We start from the raw sequence: 10,902 nt of genomic DNA on the forward strand, positions 1-10,902 counted from the left end.
GGGTGGCTTGTATACTGGTGCAGCTTCCACACTTAGGCCCTTTATTCTGAGAAAGGGTGATGGTCCTGGGCAAGGCTATTGGGAGGGAGTGGCCTCCAGCCTCCTGTGTGGTGATAAGGTGTGGACAACAGGTCCAGTCTGCATTTATCCTCTCTACAGCCTGGAGAGCTGTGGATAGAGCCTGGCCCAAGCTGAGGGCAGAGCACCCACTGGCCCAATGGCACAGGCAAATATCAGGAAAGGCTGAAACCCCATCTTGTCCCAGTGCAGGACCCCTCATCCCCATGCAAGACCCTGTTTGGGCTGCACTCCCCGGATGGGCTAAGGAGGCTTCATCACAGTCTGCTCACCGTGGTACACACTCCAGAGTTGGTAACACTCAGCAAAGTCCACACAGGACTCCACACGGCTGTCCTCGCAGGCGGGAGCAAGTGGGCGGGGTGGGAGGGGGAGTGGAAGAAGCCCCTGTCTGAGCTGGAGCTGCTGCTCTAGATGTGCGTGCTGGTGCCCTGCAATGTCAGGCTCAGGCTCTGGTTGGTGAGGATGGTGGTAGCTTCGTCCAGGGTGGAAGCTCTGTTGAGCATCTGGCCCTGGGAAGGCATGACAAGGGAGAGTGTCACGCTGGTCTTGCTAGTGCTCTGGGCACTTGAGTAAGGAGTAGACACAGGGTACACGCGTCCCCCTGCAGCTGGGGCTGGGGTCAGTGTGGGCTGGCTCATTTCACCCAGGGGTAGCCAGAGTTCACCAGCAGAGTCATGTCCTCATGCCATGGGCAGAACTTGGCGCCCCCCCCCCACCGCTGGTGAAGGCATCCCTGTAAATGTGCCTCACCTTGTCCACCACACCCTGGGCCAGCACATCCAGGGAGATCTGCTTGGTGAACTCAGTGTCAATCATAGAGGCAATTTCTGTGGGCTGCCTCCAGGGCCTTGTACAACCCCTTGGACGTCAGCACCAGGAAGCCAGTTACCCTGTCCAGTGGCTGTGCATGCCATGATCAGTTTGGACTTGGCAGCACTAAGTAAGTCAATGTCAGTGTAGCTGTACTTGACCTTGAAATCTCCGATGTGCCTAGTGCTCTTCTGCCCACACACGATCCTCATTTGCTTGATCTTCCCTGCGTCCAAGCCTACCAGAGAGAGAATAACACAACAATTCCATCCCAACTGTGACAGGCAGAAGAGCTCATCCTTGTTCCCTGTGGTGTGGTGGACGTTCAGCTGTGTCACATGCAACCCATCCACTGTAGATATGCATAAAAGTGCATGATTCATACTGATATTGGTGACATAGAGCTTGTTGTGGGGAAGAACAGCCATCATGGCCATGGCTCCTCCCAAATCTCCCTATCCAACACTTTGAGTCTCTCAAGGATCTTCTGACACTGAGAAGGCAACTGGTGCTGAGGGACCCCCCTCTGGCAGCTGGGAGTGGAGGCTCACCTTCTCAGCCAACGTGTCATCGATGGACTCCAGGAAGCTCCTCTCCACCACATCAAAGGCCTGCTGCTTGGTGGCCTCAGCATGCTGGCACTGAGCCGGCCCAGCAGGAGCTCCTCAGAAAGCCACTGGGCCATGAAGCTGGTCACCTGGTTGCCATCATAGCCACTGAAGACCCCATACAGGAAGCAGTTGTTCTCACTCCTGAACTTGAGCCAGTCATCCTCCAGTGGGTGGCTCTCAGTGTCCTTGCCAGAGTAGCTGCAGTTGGGAGCTGAACCAACCCCAGAGAGGTGGCAGAGTGGCAGGTCATCTGTCCAGCTCGGGTGCTGTGCCTTAGGAAAAAGAACCTGAGGCCGCAGGAGGCATAGAGAGTTAGTGCCAGGACCAGCTCCCAGGTCTCCACCACTCCTCATTCCTTTAGTGTGGCCCAGAGGTTAAGGGGGTTTCTGGAATCGGACTGACTGATTTTAATCGCACTGCAACTTTCCTGCTGTGTTGCCTTGGGCAATGACCCTCTCTCTGTGCCTCAGTTTCTTCGTGCTCTGCAGCAGATTTCTCCTCTGTGCTGCCATCTTGGAGGGAACCCCGTGGATGCTCCCACCTCCCAGCTGAGCAGTGAGAAAGGCCCAGAGTAGATTGTGTCTAACACTCCCTCCTCTATGAGACGGAATATTTTTCATTAATAATCATGTCATAATTAATAATATTCAAATCTTCTTGATTCATTCTTTAGTTTTAAAAGAAAAATTAACAATTAAAAAGAATGTATTTCATTTTAAAGATATTTGATTTTAATAAGATATTTAACTATGAATTATATTTTATACTTACCAACAAAAATATTACACCTATAGTTCCCACTCAGTTTCACGGTTTTAAATTTCAAAGACAAATAAAAACTCCAAATGTTTACAAGGAAAGACAGGATTGGAAGAATTCAAGTATGATTTTCTCATTTTTGCAGTTACTGTACTATCATTGTTTATTTTGAATTTGTTTAATTGCATCCTGCTTAAGCACAGGAATGTGTAATACTACAGGGGAAGAAACATCAACTGTACCTGACACAAGATTGAATAATTTTAAACCATTACGAACCTCTCTGGAAATGAATGCATATAGCTGAATCTTCCTGTGTCCTATAGGGGAGAAGGGCTAACTGTAAATGAACATTCTCCAAATTAACAGCCATATAGAATACAATGCTCATTAAAGAATAAGTAATAAAAATGTGCAAATTTGAAACTTACATATTTTATTAAGACTCAACAGTAACTGCAACCATTGTTTAGAACTTAAATCAATAAAAGATCTCCCCCTACCCACCATGAAAGGACTATTTTATCTGTGATACTGTTTAGAACTAGTGATAATAAAATCAGACCCACTCATACTTGGTCTTGTTGTTGCTTTTAAAATCCCTGCAGACAATGCACCCCTCTATTATCTGCACCAGGGATGAACAGCTCCTGTTGCCCTGTGTTTGGTACTCCTCTGACTTTAAGTCATGGGAATGGCTGAGATAACCTGGGAAGAAGGTGCAGCTGGAGAAAAAGGGCTAGGACCAAACCCTGAGGCATTCTCATACTTAGGGAGTTAGGGGCAGAATGATGAGGGAGGGAGGGATACATAGGGTCAACTGTATCAGTTGTATTTTATTTCTTCAAAAGAAATAGGAAGTAAAAATAGCAATAATTTTAGGATTGAGATAGAGCTGAGCGATAGATACATGGCTGTTTGTTATGTGATTCTCTGTATTTTTCTGTATGTTCAAAACATAGTTACTATTTATTTATATATTTATTTGGCCACTGGCCAGAACAGACATTAAACCCTGGATTTTGGTGTTATCAGCAAAACACTCTAAACAACTGAGCTAATCAGCCAGCCTTTTAAAATATGTTATAAAAAATAAATGTAAAGAAAAGAAATAAATGATATTAAATTCTAAGCACTTGAAAGTGAACAGAAGTTCTTTTCAGAATCATCACAAAAATATCTTCATTGGCATCAAGGCTTCCAGCCTAAGCATATTACAATTTCCTGAATTTCCCAGTAGTAAGTGAAAGAAAGAAATTGGAATGGGGTGGGAGTTTAGAACCAAAACTGCATTTATTTGGTGGGCAGGGAACGGTGGAGGCAGTAGATGCAAAGAAGGACTTAGAGACAAGGCACTCCTAATTTTTCTTGAAGGTTATCATCCCAGTGATTCAAAAGTGCCATATAGTCATTCTCTGACAAAAGTTGCTTTTCTAAGCCATCTTTATCAATGAAATAAAAATTAATTTATGATTAATTGCTGTTGATTTCCTCTTTGTTATTTTCCTGGTGATGACATTATTTATTTTTAGATTATATTGCCAATGCATAATTTTTTCTTCAATCTTGTAGGATAATAGACTTATGGGGAAACTAATCTAACATTTGTTACCCTAGGAATACATGTCCCAATAGTCAAACAATTGAGTACCAGTATACTTTTGGATCCCAATCTGTTTGTAAATTTGGGACAACTCATTTACAATTAAATAATTATAGTGCTTGATTGCAAAAATGGCTTCTGTTCTTCCCCTTGGCAATGTTATTTTGCAGTTCCTCCCACCCAGAGATGGACTGTGTTTCCTCACTCTTTGAATCTAGGCTAGCCTGGTACCTTTAGCCAATAGGATGTAGTAAAGAGACAGTGTGCCAATTCTGAGCCCAGACTTTAAGAGACCTTGATTGCTTCCATTCCTTCTGTTTTAACATTGCCATTGCGATGAAAACAACCTTGGACTAGCCTGCTGGAGGATGAAACACCGTGTGGAGTAGAGCCAGGTCATGCTAGCCAGTGCCATCCTAGACCAACCAACTCACAGTCAATAAAGCAGCTGACCATATAAGTGAGCCCAGCTGAGATCAGCTAAATTTCATGCAAATCAGCATAACTCATGAAAATTAGTAAATTGTTGTGGTTTAAGTCACAAAATTTTGACTTGTTAAACACCAATAACTAACTAATACAATTATGTAGCTCTGAACCTTGAGAGATGGTACCTAAGATGGAAACTGGGGGGCTGGCTGTTAGGTCAGTTGGTTAGAGCACAGTGTTATAACACAAAGGTCAAGAGTTTGGATCCCCTTACTGGCCAAAAAAAAAAAAAAAAAGATGAAAGCTGGGTGCTCTGTGATTAGATAAACCAACAGTTTTCTCAATCACTTGAGACTTCAATATAGCATGTAGTAGAAATGTATTACTTTGAACATTGACTTGTGGCTGTTATTAGATCATGAAGAAGTTATTATTTTTTGATGCATTCTGCAGAAAAGTGTTCATGGAAGAGGATCAGGTTATTATTATTATTTTTTACTTAGATTTTTAAACCCTGATGCCTGTCACATGACCGTCTCAAATCTTAATGTTTCGGCAACATAATCACATTCTTTTTCTCATTAAGTAGAAGTATATGATTTCAATTTGGCTACTTCTTTGAGAGCAGAAAATTGCTGAAATGATACTAATGAAATACTTACTGACTTACATGCCCTTAAAAATATCTCAATTATTTGTGTCATTCTCTGTTTTCCTTTGACCTTTCTCCATAGACATCTACTTGGCATATCATACAAAGGTATGTTTTTCAGCAGTAGGGAAAGAAAATGTTCACCTGTTTGAAAAAGCTGCAACCAGAATCCTGACACACGCAGATTCTTTCTCTCATCACCATATTATTTCCCTGAACAGACTGTAATTTCATCAATTTTCCATGCTTACAGTCATGAATGCTTGGCATTACCATATCTTAATGTTAACAAAAAAGGAATTTCATGGCTCCAGTTTTCACTTGAAGGCAAGGAAGGCGTGAAGACCTCATCAGAAATATGGTGTGTCTCATGTTGGCTTGTACATGCCTCTGGGTGTAGGCTTTCCTTTGCTCTCTCTTTCCGTGGTGTTGGTGCCAGTGGTAGGCTTTTCTTCCCATCGTTCCCATCGTCCGTGCTCCACCCTCCCATCCCGTTGCCCAATCCCCTCAGGTAACAAGGGGGTCAAAATCTTTTCCAAAGGCAATTTTTTTTTTTGTCCTTTTCTGTGACCGCGCTCAGCCAGTGAGCGAACCGGCCATCCCTATATAGGATCTGAACCCGCGGCGAGAGCGCTGCTGCGCTCCCAGCGCCGCACTCTCCCGAGTGAGCCACGGGGTCGGCCCAAAGGCAATTTTTTATACGAACAATGTTAGTGCTTAAAAAGTCTAGACTCTTCTTTTCTTTCCTTCCAGACTCAAAATCGGAGTCACTGATTTATAGGGAAACTTAAGTAGCATTTATAATAATGGATTTATTTTCCTTTGTATTTTCTAGACTATTTATATTGCTTTGAAATTAGATAAATGTGTATCTTTTCTTTCAAAATTTATAGCTGTAAGTCTTGACAAAACCTATAAGTCTCGAAAGAACGCATATGTGGGGAAGTTCTTTATTGCTTGAACTTATTTCTAACCCTGCTGTCAAGTAGCTGTCTGACTTTGGGCAAGTTCCTTAGTTATTTAGTTACAAGGTATTTCTCTGCGCCTCAGTTTTCTCATGGGTAAAATGGTAATGGTAACACCTCCTTCACGAGATTGTGGTGAGGCTTCCGTGTGCTGCAAAGTGCTTAGATCAGTGCTTGGCACACGTGAACAGAACATTCAGTAAGGGTTCATTTTGGTTGTTCTTAATTTGTATTTTTAAATTATGTATACATATTTTATTTTTAGGATTGTACTCTTCCTCATAAAAACCATTTCACAATCTCTTACATGAATTTGATGTTCAACAGCTAATAAAGGGGTTTTATATGTGGTTCTCATAGCCCCATGGGTATGGATAGATCAGGCTTTGTAACACCCATTTTACACATGAGGAAACGAAGACTCAGTGGCTAGCTTGCATTCCCATAGCTAGGAAGTGTCAAAAAAAGCTCTTGAATCTGGGTCTTTGGACTTCTACTCTTCTGCTCTTTCTGCTGTTCACAGCCATCTCCCGCTATAATATTCCTTTCACAGATGGAGAAAATAGAGGCCAAAGACAAGTCATATCATCATCTTAGCAGTGAGTCTCAAATTTTAGTATAAATAGAAACAACTACGAGCTTGTTACTAGTGTAGATACTTGGACCCACTTCCAAAAGATGTTGAGTCTGTAGGCCTAAGAGCTCAGCAGTCTGTATCTTTAGCAATTATCACCAAATGCTTTCAGTGTCATAGATAAATGGACCAGACCTTGAAAGCACTGCCTTAGAGAGTTCCTATCTTGCCCTGAAGACAAGTATTACCCACTTACCATTGTTCCAATACAAAGCTTTCAGGAAATAGAAAGAAGATATTTTTCATGTGAAGAAATACCTCAAGCTGGCTCAAACATAATCTTCTCTTTTTCCAAATAAAAAATTTTCACTCTTTCACTTATTTAGTCAATAAATACTTATGGAGCCTTTGTTTTGTGTCAGTACTGTCCAAGGCACTGGGAATGCAGCAGCAAATATGACAGACAACATCTCTTTTCCCAAAAAGCTTAAATTCCAGCAGAGGAGATAGGGAACAAATACACGAATAAAACCCAGTGTATAAGACATCAGGTGGTGATTAATATTAAGAAAACAATAGAGAGATGACACAATCTTGTATGTAGAAAACTCTAAGATCCCATAAAAAAACTGTCAGATTTAATAAACAAATTCAGCAATTGCAGGGATACAAAATTGATACAAAAAAAATTAGTTCCATTTCTATACACTAACAATGAACAATCCAAAGAGGAAATTAAGAAAACAATTCTGTTTACAATAATGCCAAAAAGAATGAAATACTTAAAAATCAGTTTAACAAAGGAGGTGAAAGACTTGTACACTGAAAATTATAAAACATAGCTGAAAAAAAAACAAAGATGACATAAATAAATGGGAAAGCATACTCTGTTTATGGATTAGAAGACAATGTGGTTAAAATGCCAATACCACCCAAAACAATCTCCAGATTAAATGCAATTCCTATCAAAATTCTAATATTGGTTTTTGCAGAAATAGAAAAATCCATCCTTAAATTCTCATGGAATCTCAAGGGACTCCAAATAGCTAACACAATCCTGAACAATGAAAAATAAAGTTGGAGAACTGTACTTTCTGATTTCAAAATTTACTGCAAAGCTACAGTAATCAAAATAGTATGGCACTGGCATGAAACAGACATATTAGACCAATGGAAAAAGTTACCCAGGAATAAACCCTCACATACTTGGTAAAATCATTTTCAACAGGAATGTTAAGACCATTTGGTGGGGAAGAAACAGTCTTTTCAACAAGTGATGCTGAGAAAACTGGATATCCACATGCAAAAGAATGGAGTTGGATTCTTACCTTACACCATATACAAAAATTAACTCACAATGCATCAAAGACTTAAGCATAAGAGGTAAAACTATAAAACTCCTAGAAGAAAAAATAGGGGAGAAGCTTCATATCATTGGATTTCAGAACAATTTCTTGGATATGACACCAAAAGCATGGTCGACAAGGAAAAATAAATTGGACTTCATCAGAATGAAAAACTTGTGCATCGAAGAACACTATCAACAGAATTAAAAGGCTACTCACAGAAAGGGAGAAAATAATTGCAAATCAAATATCTGATAAATGTTTATATACAGAGTATATAAAACACTACTAAAACTCAACAATAAAAAAGCAAACAACTCAACTTAAAAGTGGGCAAAGCATTTAATGAGATATTTCTCCAAACAAGATATTCAAATGGCCAATAAGCACATGAAATGATGCTCGACATCACTAATCATTAGGGAAATGCAAATCAAAACCACAGTGAGATATCACTTCACATCCATTGGGATGGCTATCATGAAAACAAAAACAAAAAACCCCCCAAACCCAGAAACCAGCAAGTATTGGCCAGGGTGTGAAGAAATGGGGACACTGTGTTACTGGTAGGAATGAAAAATAGTGCAGCTGCTGTGGAAAACAGCATGGTGGTTCCTCAAAAAATTAAACATGAAAAATCATATGACCCAGCAATTCCACTTCTAGGCATATACCCAAAGGGATTGAAAGCAGGGATTTGAACTAATTTTCATAGCAGCATTATACACAATAACCAAAATGTGGAAGCAACCCAAGTGCCCATGGCTCACTGAATGAATAAACAAAATATAGTATATACATACAATGGAGTAATTATTCGGCCTTAAAAATGAATGAAATTTCTGATACATGCAACAACATGGATGAAACTTGAAGACATTATACTAAGTAAAATAAGTTACACAAAAGGATAAATGTTGTATAAATACACTTATATATGGTACCTGAAATAGTCGAATTCATAGAGATAGAAAGTATATTAGTGGTCACCAGGGGCTGGGGGAAGGAGGGAAAAGGGAGTTATGGTCTAATGGGTACAGTGTGTTAGTTTGGGGTGATGAAGATAGTTCTGGAGATGAATAGTCATGATGGTTGCACAGCAATGAAAATGTACTTAATGTCACTCAACTGTATACTTAAAAAATGGTTAAAATGATAATTTTGTGTTATGTATATTTTACTACAATAAAAAAAGTGGAGGCTTCTACACTTTTCTTACCTATGAACAATACAAATACTTGGAAAAAGACAATGTCTTCCTGTTTTATTGTATTAACCCTGTCATTTAGAGAGAAGAAAGCATGTCTTTGAGCATATTAAAGTCTTAAAAATTATTTTATTTCAAAACCATTAAGGCTCATTAAAATTTAAGAAGTATGGAGGGGCACAAAGTGAAAATGACCCCCACTCTCTGGTGCTCCCCAAAGTAACCATTGACATACTTTTCTCTGTATCCTTTCAGATATAAGCATGCGTGTGTGTGTATATATATATACATATATATATATATATATATATACACATACACGAATAATCTACATTTTAAGAAACATAAAAGAAATCAAGTGTACTATCCAACAGCTTTCACTTTTCGTTTAACATTATATCTTTCAATTGAGAAATATTTATCTACCTCATTCTTTTTAATAGCTGCATAATGTTTCATAACTTTCCCCTCTCTTTCCATCCCTGTTACCTTAAAAAAAAAAAAACTTTATTGAGTTATAATTTAGATACAGTAAAACGCATCCACTTTAAGTGTGCAGTTCATTGAGTTTTGACAAATATATGGACCCAAGTAACCACCTCACCAGTCAAGGCACAGAACATTTTTATCACCCCCAAAATTCCCCATACTCCTCCCAGTCCATTCACTCACCCTTCTACATCCTTCTTAGGCAACCACTGATATCGTTTTTACAACTATGGATTTAATTTGCCCGTTCTATGTCCTCATATAGAGATTCACAGAATATGTACACTGTGTGTGTCTGACTTGTTTTGCCTAGCATAATATTTTTGAGGTTCATCTATGTTTCTTTTTATCGAGTGGTGTTCCATGATATGAATATACCACAATTTGTTTATCATTCTCCTGATGACAACATCATTTAAGTTGGTTTCAGTTTGAGGCTATTACGAATAAGGTAGCTACGACCACTCATATGCAAGATTTTCCCCCTGAACATATATTTTCAAATCACTTGAGTAAACATCTAAAAGTGGCATTGTTGTGTTATGTGTAAAGTGTATGTTCACATTTGCGAGATTCTACCAAATCGTTTTCCAAAGTGGTTGCACCATTCACAATGCATGATGGTTTCTCCACATTCTCATCAGGACTTGGTATGTGATTGTGGTTTTAATTTGCGTTTCTGTGGTTGTTAATGATATCAATGAAATTTTCATGTGCTTATTAGTTAACAATAGTATGTTACTGTATTAGAATACTAATCTATCTGTCATCCTTCTATCTTCTATCTATTTATATATCTTCTTTTGTGAAGAGACTCTTCAAATCTTTTGCCCATTTAAAAAAATGTTGTCATATTATTGACTGTGTTCTTAGTATTTATTCTGGACATAGTCCTTTGTCAGATATATTTATTGTGAATATTTTTTCCTAGTATGGGGCTTGCTCTTTCCTTTTTCTAACAGTGTGTCTTGAAGAGCATTTTTTAATTTTCAGGAAATCCAATTTGTCAGTATTTTTCTTGTGATTAGTGCTTTTCTATAATATCTAAGATATCTTTGCTTATCACAAAGTAGTGAAGATTTTCTTCCAGAAGTTTTATAATTTCAGTTTTTATATTTAGTTCTCTGATCCATTTCGAATTGATTTTTGTACATGGTAAGAGGTAGTAGTTAAGGTTCATTTTTTCCCATAGAAATATCCAGTTGTTCCAATACCATTAACCATTAGTTGAAATGGTTTTCCTTTTTCCATTGAATAACATTGGTACCCTTTTTGAAAATCAATTGAACACATACACAGATATATGTATGTAGATATATATATGCATATGTATATATATTCATGCATACACTCTCTGTTCTCTTCCATTTATCTGT

At 38.9% G+C, this 10,902-nt stretch overlaps 1 pseudogene; it reads right to left on the reverse strand.

The window, feature by feature from the left end:
- Positions 1–321: 321 nt before the first annotated feature.
- On the reverse strand, positions 322–2,014 carry LOC134377339 (TGF-beta-activated kinase 1 and MAP3K7-binding protein 1-like; annotated as a pseudogene).
- Between the last annotated feature and the right edge of the window lie 8,888 nt (positions 2,015–10,902).

The sequence above is a fragment of the Cynocephalus volans genome, chromosome 4 (assembly GCF_027409185.1).
Source record: "Cynocephalus volans isolate mCynVol1 chromosome 4, mCynVol1.pri, whole genome shotgun sequence".
Classification (NCBI taxonomy): Eukaryota; Metazoa; Chordata; class Mammalia; order Dermoptera; family Cynocephalidae; genus Cynocephalus; species Cynocephalus volans.